Below are 17,539 nucleotides of genomic sequence, written 5' to 3' on the forward strand. Positions count from 1 at the left end.
CGGGCCCCGCGCTCGGATTCGAGGCCGCCGCGAGCCCGGCCCATCCCTCCGCGACCTGGGGCGGCACTCGGGCGGTGGAAAACCTCTGCCCCGCAGCGTTTCCCGCAGTTCCCGCGGCGGGCGGGTCCCCGAGGCAGAACCCGCGACCCTCGGGAGGCAGCGACCCGGGGGCATTCAGTTTTCCTTGCTCCTCTTTTGGTTTGATGTCATTGGAAAGAAGAAAGAAAAAAAAAAGCAAGCGTGAGATGGGAAAGGAAACGAGGTGGAGAGAAAAGATTAAAATCGCTGCTACTGCGGCCGACAGCTCCCCGCGAGATGCGATTGCTCAGGGTTTCAGAGTCTAGTCTGTCGAAACCCGTCCCCCTCGCCTCTGGTTTTAAGACAAAAGTCAAAAAATGAGACGAGAGGCAAGTCCGCAGTTTGCAGTAGGTTTGGGAAAGGCGATGTTTAATTGGGGCGATGCCCCAAAATGTCGAGCTTCATGGAAGGCTGCAGGGCGTGTGCCTGGGTGTGTGTTTTAAAGGCTTGGAAATGACGTTTAAGGAGATTTAATAGCATGGCTGGGGAGGAAATGTATAGGGGTTGATTGGAGTATTATCCCCGTTATAATTTCTAAATTGAGGCCCTAGGGAAAAGAGCTGCTTGTTTTACTCGCCTGTCTCTGTAGCTGGGTTCCCCTCGGAAATTCAGAGACAATCTGCAGGGTTTTTAGTGGTATTTAACCTAACATATCATAATTGTGGGAATTAAGCCAGGTAGGAACTGGTGTTGATTGGAACCGCAGATAACTGCTTGCGTTTTGTCGTTTCAGATGTTTCTGATATAATTTGCATACAAATGTCAGTCGTGCTTTTATGATATTAAGTGTCCTATCATTGATGAGCTACAGTTTTGGGTTTTAGAAATAAGGAAGACCCAGTATGATTAAAACATCTAGATTAACCCAATGCAGCCAGTTACCAGTTTGTTTTGCTGTCATCAGGGCTGTGTTGTAATTTCCTCCCTCCTCCAGCCAGACTTCTGAAATGACTGGTTAAGAATTTAGCTTCTTGGTTTCATAAACACGCCCAAACTGTGGCAGTGCAGTCTAGTCCTCAGATCTCTCACAGCCTGGGGTCTGGCACATGCTTTTTTGTATGACCTTGGGCAAGGCTCTGGGTTCCTCCCTGCTTTAATAAAATACAAATGACAAGTGTCACTTAACTGTCTACACAGTGTTCAAAAATCACATGTACCCCACAGTGTGATCTAATTCATTCTTTTCATCCTGCTTTGGATAAGGCAAACAAGCAAAAAGCTGTGGCTTTTCTTTGTACTGCCATCTTCTTGAGCTATTAGGTAATGCTGACATATTGCTGGAATACAAAAAATTTGGTGGAGTATCAAAACTATGCATTCCTTGGTGTAGTAGTTAATAGCTTTAAAGATGCCGAATTGAGCTATGTCAGGGAGAGGCCTCATCTTTATTTTATTTTTAAAAATCATTATGTTTCAGAAATAACCTCCAAAAACCATGAAAAAAAAAAGAATCTTCCTAGAAAAATTGCAAAATATGAAAGCCAGCCCCCCCCAAAACCCCACAATAAAAATCTATCACCCATAGGTAACCAAAGTTAATATTTTGATGTGTATCTTTGTGGACTTATAAGTATGTAAATATACGTAAGTATAAATCAGTATACATGTGTACAGATAAGGAAAGCTAATATTGACTGAGCATTTACTACATGCCAGTCACGGTACTAAGTGCGTTACATCCATAATTTCACTAATCCTCATAAAACCTGCATGAGGCAGGGTTTGGTATTATTGTATAGATGACAAAGTCAGGACTCCAAGAGGCTCATTAACTTAAGGTCACAGGCTCTAAGTAGTGATTACAAGGATAAATACACACTCACCTACTTAAAACAGGCTCACATTCCAAATACAGGCATGTGCATTTAGCAGATGTATATGTGCATATGTATTTTTCTCTTGTACCCATACATATATACAGGCACATCTTTGTACACGTGTACCATTCCATGGGCCACTGATTATACTTGCACACATTTGGTGCATACGTGCACATGTGTATGTTTACACACGCGCTGTGCCCATGTGTATCACGTTCTCAGACACATGTGCATTCACAAATTTGCAGGTACATGTATTTGTTTACATGTATGTACAGAGGCACACAATATAGCTATATAGGGTGGTTTAATATTTTCATGTCGGCATAGCATGTAACTGTGGTTGTACCATAGTTCAAGTCAGTTGCCTCTTGGTCACTAAGTATGTTCATAATTTTTTTTATTCACTGAAGTTTCATTTACATACATCTTCATCTCTTTTCCTTAGTATAAATTTTCAGATGTGGAAACGCTTGGTCAGAGAGTATACATATTTAAAAGGCTTTTGCATTATAGAATATCGGTGAATTGTCCAGGCAACTTGATAGGAGCATGATACTCTGGTTGTCACAAAAGGCAGTTCTGACTTCTGTTCGATCTGGTTAATCAAATAGAGCTGGTTCTCTAGTAAAGTAAATGCAGTGGAAGACTGTATGATTCATTACTAAAGACAAACACAAGTTTGCCTTTATGGGTTTCTTATTGGGAGTGCACTATGTGCACAACTTGAATTTAGTGTTATGACAGACTGCGCAGAAAGCCTGGGCTCGTAGGTTCCCCATGGCTTTATTTTTTTTCCCCTTTTTGCATTTTGAAGCTGAGATTGTATATCCCAACATTCAGAAGAATTGTTTCAGAAAGGTGTAGGGAGGCCCAGTGTTGTGAAATTTGTAATACGTCGCTCTCTCTGCAGGTGTTTATTCCTGTTCATCCATTCCAGGCCCTCTTTGCCTCACTGGACTGTATCTTTGCCTGTTTTATGAATTTTGCCAAATACTTCCTGAAATGTTTTCAGCTCTTTTGATTTGAATCTAATCTAAGGAAGCAACAATGACACTGCCATCTAGGCTTAGAAATAGACTGTGAAATGTTTAGTTTCAGACTTACTGCCTGCTGCAGAAGTTACCCACTTGTAAGCATCACTAATAGGCTTGTAATGCAGTCTGATGACATTGTAGAGCTGCTTTGGGAATGATACCTTTTTGTATAAATTCTCTCAGGATTGTGGAGGAAGGTTTTGATAGATCAGGGAAAGAATTTCATCTCTGCCAAGCCAAACCATATTTATGCTGAAGTGTTAGATGAAGTCACGATCCTGGAGGAAGGGGCAGAAAGTGCCCATGTGGTTTTATTTTTTTAGTTTGAAAAGTTGTAATTATATCTTGGAATGCCCCTTAGAATGTTACGTCAAGATTTTAAGGTTATTTTGCTGTATTTGTGGCCCATATGTGCAATGATCAAAGAAAACTTTTCAAAAAATATTGAGATGGGTAGAATTGTTTTTTTAAAAACTTTTAAAAATTGTAGTAAAAAAATACATATAATTTACCATTTTGACCATTTTTAAGTGTACAGTTCAGTGGCATTAAATACATTCACATTGTTGGGCAACCATCACCACCATCCATTTACAGAACTTTTTCATCTTCTCCAGCTGAAACTCCATACCCATTGAACAATAACTCCTTTCTTTCCGCTTTCCCGGCCCCCACAACCATCATTCTATTTTCTGTGAATTTGATTACTCTTAATACCTCATGTTAGTGGAATTATATAGTATTTGTCCTTTTGTGGCTGGCTTATTTCACTTAGCTTCATATCCCCCAGGTTTATCCATGTTGTACAGTCAGAATTTCCTCCCATTTTAAGGCTGAATAGTACTGTATGCATAGAGCATATTTTGTTTATCCTTTCATCCAAAGGTGCCCATTTGGGGTGCTTCTGCCTTTTGACCAGTGTGAATAATGCTGCTGTGAATATGGGTGTACAACTATCTTTTGAGTGCCAGCTTTCAGTTCCTTTGGGTATATACTCAGAAGTAAAATTGCTGGTTCATATGGTAATGCTTTTTTAAATTTTTTGATTAAAAAAATAGTTTTCCATAGTACCTACACCATTTTACATTCCTACCAGCAGTGCGTAAGAGTCCCAATTTTTTTTTGAAGAGTTCCAATTTTTAACATCCTCATCAACACTTGTTATTTTTTGATAAAGCCATCCTAATGGGCATGAAGTTGTATCTCACTGTAGTTTTGATTTACATTTCCCTAATGATTAGTGGTATTTAGAATTTTTTTATGTGCTTTTTGGCATCTGTAAATCTTTGGAGAAATGCATGTTCAAGTCCTTTACCCACTTTCGAATTGGGTTCTTTGCTTTTTGTTGAGTTGTAGGAGTAGAGTCATTTCTTAGTAATATTTACATTTTCACCTTTTTACTATGAAAATTCCAAACATATGCTAAAATGTATAATAAATCTAACAACAGTAATCAACAAATGGGTAATGTTTCATTTATACTCCCCACCATTATTTTGAAGCAAACCTTAGAAATCGTGTTATTACATCCATAAATATTTTTGTGTGTAACTCTAAAAGATGTAAGCAGTTCGTATGTGAGAAATAAATCATGAGAGCCCTTTTGTCATCTGTTATGAATATGGAAACAGAATTTGTGTCAGGAGCTGTAGATCTACAACTGTGATTCTTATTTGACTCCCTCTTAGTAAGCAGTGACTGTTTTTTTGTAGCGGTGATGGATACTTGCTGATTCATTCTTAATTTTCTTGCCTGCTCCTACTGGTGACCACTTGTTAGGGGAGATTTAATTGGTTTTATCATTCTCTCTTTGCACTGAGGGACTAAGGCCCCATTGAGGAAATCCTGGCATCATCTCAACTGACCCCACCCCCTGGTTTGCCTGCCTGTAACTTCAAATTACTTTATGCTAGACACCGATTGTATCATATTACTTTACATAAAATTATATTATAAAATAAATCCTGTGAGAGTGACTTTGTACTCTTACTAATAAAAAAGGAAAGGCTTGAAGAGGTTCAAGTGCCATCTTCTGATTTATCTGTTTTTAGGGCTTTAAAATAATTACTTTGGTTTCTTAATAATTTACTTTTATGTTGTCTTTGAACAAGTACAGCTGTTTATGGGGTGCCTGGGTGGCTCAGTCAGTTAAGTGTCTGCCTTCAGCTCAGGTGTCCTGGGATCGAGCCCTGTGTTGGGCTCCCTGATCAGTGGAGAGCCCGCTTCTTCCTCTCCCTCTGCCCCTCCCCCCCCCTTGTACTCTGTCTCGCTCTCTCTTGCTCACTCTCTCTAGCTCAAATAAATAAATAATAAAAAGTACAGATGTTTAGTGGAACATATTCTCGTAGTAGTGGATGGTGCCCATTTAGATAAAGCAGCTCCTAACAATTTAATTAGAGATTGATGCTGATAATAAGCTTGATGGTCTTATCTTTGTTCTCAAATCATTTTTGCCAATATAGGCAGTTGGTAAATACCATACATTGAATTTGTTGAGCTTTATATACTCCAGTTGTAATTGATCCTAGTGGCTGTCTAGATAGATGTGCAGGATGTGTTATTTTGCCTTCACCAAGTGTAGTAATAAAGTGAGTGTTAATAGACATCATTTAGCACTTCCTGCTGTTAAAATTAGGATGACTCATTTTTTTCCCCTGAATAACACAATTTATTATATTAAAAGTTATACATACTGGGTCTAAATACTGATCAAATTTAAGAATGTTTCTGGTGAAATATTTTCTTACTGATAAAAGCAGTTTGTTTCACATGTATGTTTTTTATGCCCCTTAGCAATTGAATATTGACATTTTTTCGTTTAAATTCACATATTGCACTAATATCAGTTACTAGTTAATGAGATGCTTGAATGTGATTTGGAGGTTTTTCTGGAAATTGGATAGTTTATGCATAGAAATACATGGGTTTAGGGAGTGACTTCTGTTTAAGTTTGATTTTATGTATTATTCAGTGCTTAAATGTGGCATTTAAAATTAAGCATTTCTTGTTAGGCATTATTAGTACGCAGATATTCTTCATAGCCTCGAGTCAGTACACTTGTAAAGAAAAGCTTGATTTCCCTTCCCTTCCAGTCTCTTCTCAGAGGTAAGTGCTCAAATTGCATTCTTCAGGCTTTAATAATTTTTTTCCCTTTCCTTTTTTTAAAACAAGTTTTTTAAAAAAAATATTTTAAAATAACCTTTAATTTTGTAACATTTAAAAAATTTCAGAAACATTGAGAAAATGTAGTTTCCATGTACCCCAGATCCAGTTTTCCCTATTAACATCTTACATTAGCGTGATACATTTATGACATTAATAAACCAATACTGATACATTATTATTAACTAAACTCCATACTTTATTCAGAATTTTGTTTTTTAATCTAATGTCCTTTTTTGTGTCCCACAATCCCATACAGGTTACCACATTACATTTGGTTGTCATGTTACCTTAGGGTCCTCTTGGCTGTGATTTTCCTGTTTCTGGTGACCTTGACAGTTTCGAGGAGTTTTGGTTAGGTGTTTGTAGACTGTCCCTCAAATGGGATTTTTTTTTTTTTCCTGCAGTTTTATTGAGAAAATTGACATACATCACTGAATAAGTTTAAGGTTTACAGCATCGTGGTTTGATTCACATATATTGTGAACTGATTACAGTAGGTTTACCTAACATCCATCTGCTCATATAGTCAGTTGGATTTGTCTGAATCTTTTTTCATAATCAAACTGGGGTTATGGGTTTTAGTGAGGAAGACCACAGAGGTAAAGTGCCATTTCTATCACATCATACCAAGAATGCGTACAACCAATGTGACTTAACACTGTTGATGTTGACCTTGATCACCTGGTTGAAGTAGTATTTATGAGGTTTCTCTTTTGTAAAATTATCCCCCCCCCGCCCCCCCCCCTCCGGCTTTTCATACTCTGCCCTTTGGAAGGAAGTCACTATCTATGTACAATATGCACTTAAGTATTGAAGAGTTATGCTCCACCTTGTGGAGGGCAGGGTATTTACATAAATTACTCAGAATTTTTCTGCACAGGATAGTTGTCTCATCCTATTAATTTATTTATTCAGTGATATCAGGATGGACTCATTTATTTTATTCTTTGGGTTATAATCCAGTACTAATTTATTTTGTGGCTCAGATATTTGCAGTTTTGGCCATTGGAACTCTTTCAGTTGGCACTTGTGTCCCTCTAACATAATCCCATCATTTTGGGTTTTTTGAAGCACTTCCTTCCTTTCTGGCATGAGGCTCATTGTGAATATTTCCTGTCCCATCCCGGAATCAGCTATTTCTCCAAGGAGCCTGGTTCCTTTTATTGGACAGTGATACTAGAAACCAAGATCTGTGCACGTTGCTACTAGGGGGCCATTGTTTCTAGGCCTTCTAAGTTAACAGAGTAAAGAAATAGATGTGTGTATATGTATCTGTAAGTATTTCTATATGTAATCACCTGTATCTATATGAAACTAACCAACTCTAACCAATTACTACATGGATCACTGTAGCCTCCTGCCCTGGCCTGTCTGGAAACTCCCACTTTAGCAGTGAGAAATCTTGCTCCCACCACCCACCATCCATTTACTTAATTCTTCAATTCTAACATACGTGTGTAGTGGTATCAGAATTGGTAACCTACACCTCTGTGAGAAACACTTTTTTTTTTTTTTTTTTAAAGATTTTATTTATTTGACAGAGAGAGACACAGCGAGAGAGGGAACACAAGCAGGGGGAGTGGGAGAGGGAGAAGCAGGCTTCCCACCGAGCAGGGAGCCCGATGCGGGGCTCGATCCCAGGACCCTGGGATCATGACCTGAGCCGAAGGCAGACGCTTAACGACTGAGCCACCCAGGCGCCCCTGTGAGAAACACTTTTATCAACTAAAGGACAGGGCATTTATACAGTTTCTTTTCTTTTCTTTTTTTTTTTTTTAAAGATTTTATTTATTTATTTATTGGAGAGCGAGCGAGAGAGAAACAGCATGAGAGAGGAGAGGGTCAGAGGGAGAAGCAGGCTCCCCGCTGAGCCGGGAACCCGATGTGGGACTCGATCCCAGGACCCTGGGATCATGACCTGAGCCGAAGGCAGTCGCTTAACCAACTGAGCCACCCAGGCGCCCTATACAGTTTCTTTTGCTGTTAGACTTACAGACTCTACTAGTTTCCAAAGTTGCTTAGGTACTTAGGTCAGCACCTTTCCCCTCACCTTCTTTAGTGGGGTTGTTTGATACATTTATAATAGTTAGGTTGTTAAGAAAAATGGTAGGAGTGATTACTCTTTTTTCCCAAAGTTTCTGTTAATAATCATGTTTTGCTTTTTAAAAAATTCATGTAACAAACTTACTTGGAAATAGTTTCAACTTACAAGTTTCAAGTATAGAATAAAGTAACACCCATATATTTATTGCTCACAGTCACCTCAAACATTAAGGTCTGATTAACAATGAAATACAGTGCTATAAAAATTGAAAGCACTATAGGTAAAGCCCAAGTCCCTTTAACCTCACAATCCTTTCTCTATAGAATTCTATGCTTATTTTGCAGTTTACTTTGTTATTAAATTATTTTTAAGTTATTTTGTCCTTGTGAAATTTAAATGAGATTTTATGGACTAGGGAATCAGGAATGTGGTGTTCTTAGTATTTTGAAGCTCTCGTTTTAGGAGTTTTATTTTATAGCATCCAGACTTTTCATATAACTTTACGTTAATAAGCAAGGTTGTTGTTGTTGTTGTTTTTTTTTTTACAGTAATCTCTGTACCCAGCGTGGGGCTTGCACTCAAAACCCCGAGATCAAGAATTGCATGCTCTACCAATTGAGCCAACCAGGTGTCCCAATAAGCAGTTTTTGAAGCTTGTAATGTAGACTTCAGTATCTGGAAGGTTCACTTTGGACATTAAGTAGAGACTGATTCAGGAGAAGGTAAAAGGACTTTATTAAAACATCTAATCAGTAATAGTCCAGCTTCTGTCATGAAGTAAGAGGTTATGTGACTGTAGGTGAAAATTTTAATCTCCTTCTAGCCTTATTTTCTCCTTTGTAAAATGAAGTAGTTGGACTATGTCACTTTGACTCCTTCCAGCTTATAGTTGTTTTTGTATGTAGAAGCTGGTGGCTTTGATCCAAAGAGATGGCATTCTCTTGATGATTTAGCAAACTTCTTTCGTGATGAATAATTATTTTTAAAAGTGATATCATTAAATATAGATGGTGAGTTTATGCTAAAAGATAAAAGAAATTATGCATTGTTCAAAAATATAGAAAATGTCTCCTTAATAGTATATTTTCAAAAAAATGGGTCACTGAGTACAGAATACCATTTTGTCATTTTTCAGTACTAGTTTTAAGTCTTTCCCTTCTTGTCAGCTTCAAACATTATATATCATAGCAAAAAATTAATAATGCTTTTAGAAATCAGGAAAAGTAATAATTACAACTTTTTCAAATACATTTTTTTAGAGGGGGTGGGGCAGAGGGAGGGGGAGAGAGAGAATCCCAAGCAGGCTCCACGCCCAGCATGGAGCCTGACATGGGGCTCGATCCCACGACCCTGAGATTTACAACCCAATCCGAAGTCAAGAGTGGGACGCTTAACTGACTGAGCCACCCAGGCATCCCAATAAACTTTATTTTTTTTAGGGCAGTTTTAGGTTCACAAAATCATCACCCACTGTCATATAATTTTATTACTTCATGATAGAAGCTGGACTATTACTGGTTAGATGGGTTTTTTTGTTTGTTTGTTTGTTTTTAAAGATTTTATTTTTAAGTAACCTCTATACCCTGTGTGGGGCTGGAACTCACAACCCCAAGATCTAGAGTCACACACTCCACCAACTGGGCCAGCCGGGTGCCCCTGATTAGATGTTTTAATAAAGTCCTTGTAAAAGTGAGAAAATAGTAATTTTAAAAGTTCTGTAGCTTTTTTTTTTTAATTAAGCTGGCTCTTTGAGTTCTAGTATTCTCATTCACTGCTTTTAGTAGTTACATTTTCACAAGTTTTGAAATTCTCATGTAACTCTTGAAACAGAATAAGAAGTTTGATTTGAGGGTAATCTGCAGTTGAGCATTTTATACATGATTGATGGTTGATACTAGAGTCTTTTCAGCAGTTTGTCCTCTTGTAGCTGAATTGCGTTTTCAGATGTAGTATTTTAAACTGCGTTTAAAATCAGTTCTCCTCAGTCATGTATGTGAGGGTAGGCAGCATTAATTATCTTTGACATGTTGACCCAGTTTCATTTTAGGTGGCTAAGTGAGGTGATCAGAGTTTTGTGATCTTGTGAGTTTCACAGCCAGCTTGCCACCTTTCAGCTGTGGCCAAAATGACCAGCTGAGTAGAAGGGGAGAAAGTTTATGAGGGGCATGAAAGGTAATCATTGGCATATTATATTAGCATCTGCTATTATTTGGAAGGTTAAAATATCTTTTCATGTATCAGGTTTAATGTAATCCAAATGCCATTTTAAGTTTAATTTCTCATTTCAGTGAAATATTAAAGTAAGAATCTGTAACTGTGTTTAAAAGGATCTCAACAATTACTGGGGCATACCTTCTTTTTTATTGTTATGTTAATCACCATACATTACATCATTCGTTTTTGATGTAGTGTTCCATGATTCATTGTTTGCGTATAACACCCAGTGCTCCATGCAGTATGTGCCCTCTTTAATACCCATCACCGGGCTAACCCATCCTCCCACCCCCCTCCCCTCTAGAACCCTCAGTTTGTTTCTCAGAGTCCATAGTCTCTCATGGTTCATCTCCCCCTCCGATTTCCCCCTCTTCATTCTTCCTGGGGCATACCTTCTAACACTGATTTTGTATTTCTCTTAGCAGATTGCTTTATTTTTAATTGTCCCTGGTTAATGCTGTAGTTATTTCTGAGAAAGGAACTTTTTTTTTCCCTTTAAAAAATTAAGACTGGGCGCCTGGGTGGCTCAGTCGGTTAAGCGACTGCCTTCGGCTCAGATCATGATCCTGGAGTCCCGGGATCGAGTCCCACATCGGGCCCCCTGCTCGGCGGGGAGTCTGCTTCTCCCTCTGACCCTCCTCCCTCTCATGCTCTCTGTCTCTCATTCTCTCTCTCGCAAATAAATACAATCTAAAAAAAATTAAAAAAAAATTAAGACTGACTTTCAGATACTGCCGTGGTACTACAAAAGGTTATTTAATGAAGGAAAATTCCACCATGCAGTTAGTGAAAAGGTTATTCAATTATTTGTATTTGCTCAAAAGTCTAGAAGGATAGCTGAAAGATCAGATTGGTGGTTTTTATTTTCTTCTCTATATTTTTGCCTATTGAGTGATTCAAGAGAACGTATTATGGTCTTGATATAGTACTAATTATATTAATACAGAGAATGAGATTGTAGATAAAAGACATCATTTTAAGATGGAAGAGCTCACCTGGTTCCAGGTAGGAAGCTTCTGAGAGGATGAAACTTAGCTTGGCCTTGAAGGATGAGCAAGATGTAGTGAGGGAGACAAAGATTTGGGGGAAGGAGTGGACTCTCATGACTTGTTGTTTCCAATGGGAAATGTGTTTCAGGGCCAGGGCCTAGAGTGCATCACCCTCTCTGGTCTGGAGCCTCCTCTTACTCGTCCTCTCCCTGGAATGCTCTTTCCCTCTTAGCCCCCCATCTTAGTTTAGGTAGTCTGTCTTAAGGGGACTTTGAGTAACCCCCCCCCCCATTAGGTTAGTTTCCCCTGACCATAGTGAGATTCCTTTTTTGTGACACATTTTGTAATCACATTTTATCTTTTTTAACTTTCAATTTAGTTTTTATATCAAAATTATACATGCATATAGGTTAGAGTCAAATCTTACAGGCTTATTACTAAACACAGTAGTCTCCTGTTTACTTGCCTGCTTCTTAGCTCTTTTAGCTGTTTCTTTTAGCTGTTTCTTTTACTGTTTTGTTATTATCCTTGTAGCTAAAGAACATTGTATAGTGTGCTACTTCTTGATTTTTCAGTTTTCACTGTTGAAAAAAAATTGACTTCACCGCTATGGGGTGTAAGGATTTGTCTTTTACCTCCCTCCCACAGTCACGTATACTCCTACTTCCTGTCTCTTCACTTTTCTGATATAGTTGTATCCATTATGTGGTTAGATCAATATTCAGCATTTACAATAATTGAAAGTAATAAATACTGTTCACAGCTGAGATATTTGGTATTCTGTGGTTTCTTGTCCTTGCCTGAACAGTACTTTATTTTCCCTGAAGTTAATAATTATTTTGGGGGGTGGGGAGATGGGTAAAATAGTGATGGGGATTAAGGAGTGCACTTGTGATGAGCACGGGGTCATGTATGGAAGTGTTGAATCACTATATTGTACTCCTGAAACTAATACTACACTGTATGTTAACTCTACTGGAATTAAAATAAATTTTAAAAAGTAATTATTTTTTGTTTTCTTAATTTCTGTGTACATATCATAAATTGCTAATAGTACTAATTCATCCTCAGGCTCTTAACTAATACAACCTCATAGTTTTTTTGATATGTTCAGATACATCAGGTATTTTATTGATATCATTGAGGGTGGGAAGGGGTCTTTCCTGGCCTTTTGACCCATTCTAGAAGATTGCTCCCAAGGTCTGCTGTTCATTTGTCATCCTGGGGGTTTCCTTTCCCAGGGTTTTTAATTGAAGCCCCTTTCCTTGATTCAGTTTTCTCTCTTGGTTTATTGCCTCGTTTTCCTAGAACACAGCCTTCAGTATCTTTCTGAGGAAGAATGCATGGGAAGTTAAGCCCTCCCCCCCTTTTTTGAGACTTTGTACATTGAAGACTCTTTTATGTTACTTAGACTTTTGGTCTAGAAACATTTTCCTTTAGAATTTTGAAGGCATTTACTCCATTGCCTTCTAAGTTTAACTGTTTTGCTTTTAGGAAGCATGAAGTCAGTTTTGGTGTCTGATTCTTCAAATGGGGCCTACTTTCTCTAGCTCTCGGTCTCGTACTCTCAGAAGTTTTTAGGAGCTTCTTTTTGTTTCTAGTATTCTTAAATACTGTGTTGTACCTTGAGAGCTACTTTCATCCATTGTGCCAGGCATTCAGGGGGGTCCTTTTGGTCTGGAAGCCCATGACCATCAGTTCTGGTAAATTTTAAAAAGTTTTTGTGTCCAAACTGTGGAGAGAGTCCAGATGTCCTTCGACTGATGAATGGATAAAGAAGGGGTGGTATATATACACAATGCAATATTACTCAGCCATCAAAAAGAATGAAATCTTGCCATTTGCAAAGACGTGGATGGAGCTAGAGTATATTATGCTAAGCGAAATAAGTCAGTCAGAGAAAGACAAATACTGTATGATTTCACTCATATGTAGAATTTAAGAAACAAAACAGATGAACATATGTGATGGGGGAAGAGAGAAACTATAAGAGATTCTGAATGATAGAGAACAAACTGAGGTGTGATGGAAGGAGGTGGGTGGGGGGTGGGCATTAAGGAGGGCACTTGTTGTGAGAGCACTGGGTGTTATATGTAAATGATGAATCACTCATTTCTACTCCTGAAACCAACATTGCACTATATATTAACTAACTAGAATTTAAATAAAAACTTGAAAAGAAAAAAAATAAGTTTTTGTTTGATTTTTCTCTGCTTTGGTTTTTTTTTTTCTCCTCTCTTTGGATCTAGAACCTCTTGTACTGATTTAAAAATTATTTAGCCTCGTCTCGTATTTTTCATCTTTGTCTTTTTTTTCTACTTTCTGTGAGATTTCTCAATTTTAATCTTCTTTTAAAAGTTTTATTTATTTATCTCTGCCTAACAGGGGGCTCAAACTTATGACCCCAAGATTAAGAGTCACGTGCTCTTCCAACTGAGCCAGCCAGGCGCCCCGAGATTTCTCAATTTTAGATTCTTTTTGATAAATTTTTAATCTGTTAGTTTTAATTTTCAAAAACTCTCTAATCCCCCCTTTTTTCTTTATAGCACACCATCCTTGTTTTATGGTTCTGATTTTTTTCTCCTCTGAGATTATTGAAAACTTTTTCCTTTCTTTAAGTTTTCATCTTCCTGCCTACTTGTTTCCTCCACATTGCATGTATTCTCTTTGTTTTGGTCTTTTATGACCTTTAGAAGCTTTCATTAGGTGTGTGGTGATCTTCTCCTGCTTGGTTCAGAGTGTACTAAGCAGTAAAGCCGTTTGGAAGCTCAGTATGCTTGGTGGAGTTTATTGCTTTGAGTGACAGTGTCATTAGGTCTATTCTCTTGGGTTGCTGCATTTCCCAGAGAATAGGCCTGGTGCTAGTAGGAAGGGAGCTGAATGGGAGGAAGAAGGCTGGGAGAGCTCAACATTTAGTACATAAGTGTCTCACTTCATCACTCTTTTCTGATATGCTACCCTTTCTCCTAAACTGTGTCTCCAGCCCAAAACTCTGTTTTACACTCTCCAGAGAATAAATTTCTAGTCCTCTAATGGGGATCTTGGGAGCTGTGTGTTTCTGGCTGCGTCTGCAACCTTTCTGCTTTTAAATCTCATTGTCATTCCTACTTCCACCAGTACCTGCTGCCACTGCTTGAGCCTTTTGAGGATATAGTGCAAGACAGATTGGTTTTCTGCCTTCTGGGTTAGGCTTCAGTTTTCCTGGGTCTGCTGTGGTAGTTGACACCTGTCATCCTGCTTCTGGCTTTCAGGATTTTACTGCTGCTTCCTTTCCCGGCGCTCGGCTCTGTAGTTTTTTGCCTTAAAATTAAAACTTTACTGACATTTACATTTAAGATGGTTTTGGAAGGGATAAGAAGTACATGTGTGTGTTTAGTCTTTAAGTGGAGTATTAAAATTGCACTTAATTCTTTTGATTGTCTTTTCTTTGATAAACTACAGACTTAGGCTAAAAACACCAGTCACCTTTACTATTGAGTCCTTTACCCCACACCAGTCATGGCCTAACTTGTTCATTGAGTGGTGTTAAATTAATATAGCAGTTAAACACTTGCATAATGGAACATTCTGTGATGGTGGAATGGAGGGAAAGATATGTAATGCTTAATGCATCTCTCTGTTTCTCGGCTCTCATTGTTCTTGGAGGAGAAGGGGACCTCATGATCAAACCTAAGTTAAGGCAGACTCTCTTGAATACCTTTTCCCATCCATAATCTCTGCCCTCGTATGCTCTACTCCAGGCATAATAATAATAATACAGTAATAAGCAAGCATAGCTTTTGGAACTTCTCAGCCTGAGAGAGTTCTGGTTGTTCACGGGGCTAGCAAAGCCAAGCAGGCTGCAGTCAGCGCTAGTCCCTGGCTTCTAGGCATGTCTGTCACTTTTGGTATCTGGACTTTGACTTTACTGTGTTTTTAATGTAGAATATTCCATTTCTTGGATATACCATTTGGTTGTTTTTATTTTTATTTTTTAAAATATTATTTATTTATTTATTTGACAGAGAGAGAGAGAGTACAAACAGGGGGAGTGGCAGGCAGAGGGAGAGGAAGAAGCAGGCTCCCCACTGAGCAGGGAGCCTGATGTGGGGCTCGATCCCAGGACCCTGAGATCATGATCTGACCTGAAGGCAGATGCTTATCCGACTGAGCCACCCAGGTGCCCCTTTATTTATTTTTTTTAAACTTTTTTTTTCCTTTAATATTTTATTTCTCCATTTGAGAGAGAAAGAGAGCACGGCAGGGTGGGCCGGGGTGGGGAGCACAGAGGGAGAGGGAGAAGCAGACTCTCCGCTGAGCAGAGAGTCCAACTCAGGGCTTGATCCTAGGATCCCAGGACAACGGGATCACAACCCAAGCCAAAGGCAGACGCCCAACCAACTGAACCACCCAGGTGCCCCCATTTGGTTGTTTTTGGAAGAAAAAAACATTCTAGGAATGACAGTGTGATTAAAATAGTAATTTTTCTTCATATGCACCACCTTTATTGAACACCTGTTTATACCTAGTGTACTGTGCTAAGTGTTATAGGTTGAATACCAAATGTTAAACGTTTCTTATTTCTCAGGAGATAAACGTTGAAGAAGTCTGTTTCTCCTTTATGTTTCTTAAGCTTTTGTTGCCATTTATTTGAATATTGGTAATTATAGAATCATAATGTTCTTTTTTTTTTAAAGATTTTATTTATTTATTTGACAGAGACACAGCGAGAGAGAGAACACAAGCAGGGGGAGTGGGAGAGGGAGAAGCAGGCTCCCCACTGAGCAGGGAGCCCGATGCGGGGCTCAATCCCAGGACCCTGGGATCATGACCTGAGCGGAAGGCAGATACCCAACGACTGAGCCACCCAGGCGCCCATCATAATGTTCTTTTAATTTTTGTTATGAAATACACAATACATATACAAGGAAAACATGTAATGCATAAATTTATAAAGCCTGCAAATAAATCAAACACCTTTGAGTTTATAATCCAGGTCACAGCAATCTTCTGAAAGTTTCTTTTGTTTCTCGCACCTCCCTTGCTTTTGGATCAGTCAGTAAGAAAGAGTAAGCTTTGTCTTTGTTGCTTTGTAAAGCCTGGTTTCTCATCAGTTTTCTTCATGTTTATGTGCTCCTGGTGCTAAGTAGTCATAGGGATGCCACCGGCTGCTGATGCTCACTCACGGACCTGTCACCACTGTCCCTTCTACAGATTCGGCACTCATCTGCATGTGGCTGCATGCCTTGCCTGTACATGTATTTGGTAATTTGTAAAGTAATGTGAATACTTGAGATAAATGTGAACTGGTAGGTTAAGATGGCATTAAGATAAGCCACCGCTTTTTCAGGTAGATTTCTGTTAAAGCTACACCTCCATGCCTGCTTTAGTCAGCATGTGCTAACAAAGTACCCCTGATGTGCTACTCACTGTGCAGTGCTGAGGTGAATACAGTGATGAACCATGCAAAGGTCCCTGTCTGCATCATGGATACTCTTCCAATCGCCTTTTCTCCCCTTCCTGAATTGTTAGTAAAGTATAATTTATGTACAGAACCATACACAAATCATAAATTGCACAGCTTAGTGTTCAAAAGGTGAACATGCACTTCTAACTAGTACCCAAATCAAGAAACAACATTACAGCACTCAGAAAGCCCCCTTCAAGTGCCCTTCCAGTTACCCCAGGGTAACCACTGACTGGCATATGAGGTTTGCCTGGCTTTGATCTTTATATAAATATAATCATACAGAAAATGCTCTTGTTTCTGGCTTCTTTGGCTCAACATTATTTTTGTGAGATTCACCCATGCATTGTATGTTGTCATAGTTTATTCACATTGCTGTGTATGGAGATACCACATTTAGTTATTAATTCATTTGTTTTTAAAGCATTTTTTAAGATTTTATTTATTTATTTGACAGAGAGAGACACAGCGAGAGCAGGAGCACAAGCAGGGGGAGTGGGAGAGGGAGAAGCAGGCTTCCCGCGGAGCAGGGAGCCTGATGTGGGGCTCGATCCCAGGACCCTGGGATCATGACCTGAGCCTAAGGCAGTCGCTTAACCGACTGAGCCACCCAGGCGCCCTAGTTATTCATTCTGCTGCTGTTGATGGGCATTTAGGTAGTTTCCAATTTTATAAGTAGTGATGCTTTAAACATCCTGGTGTGTCTTTTGGTGAACATATATGTTCTGTTGGATATGTAACTAGAA

The 17,539-nt window shown here is 38.9% G+C and overlaps 1 protein-coding gene across 3 annotated transcripts in view; it reads left to right on the forward strand.

Moving 5' to 3' along the window:
* Nucleotides 1-17,539, forward strand: part of NDFIP1 (Nedd4 family interacting protein 1) — a 73,089-nt gene that overhangs the window by 20,339 nt on the left and 35,211 nt on the right. The window lies entirely within an intron of this gene.

The sequence above is a fragment of the Neomonachus schauinslandi genome, chromosome 7, assembly GCF_002201575.2.
Source record: "Neomonachus schauinslandi chromosome 7, ASM220157v2, whole genome shotgun sequence".
Taxonomy (NCBI): domain Eukaryota; kingdom Metazoa; phylum Chordata; class Mammalia; order Carnivora; family Phocidae; genus Neomonachus; species Neomonachus schauinslandi.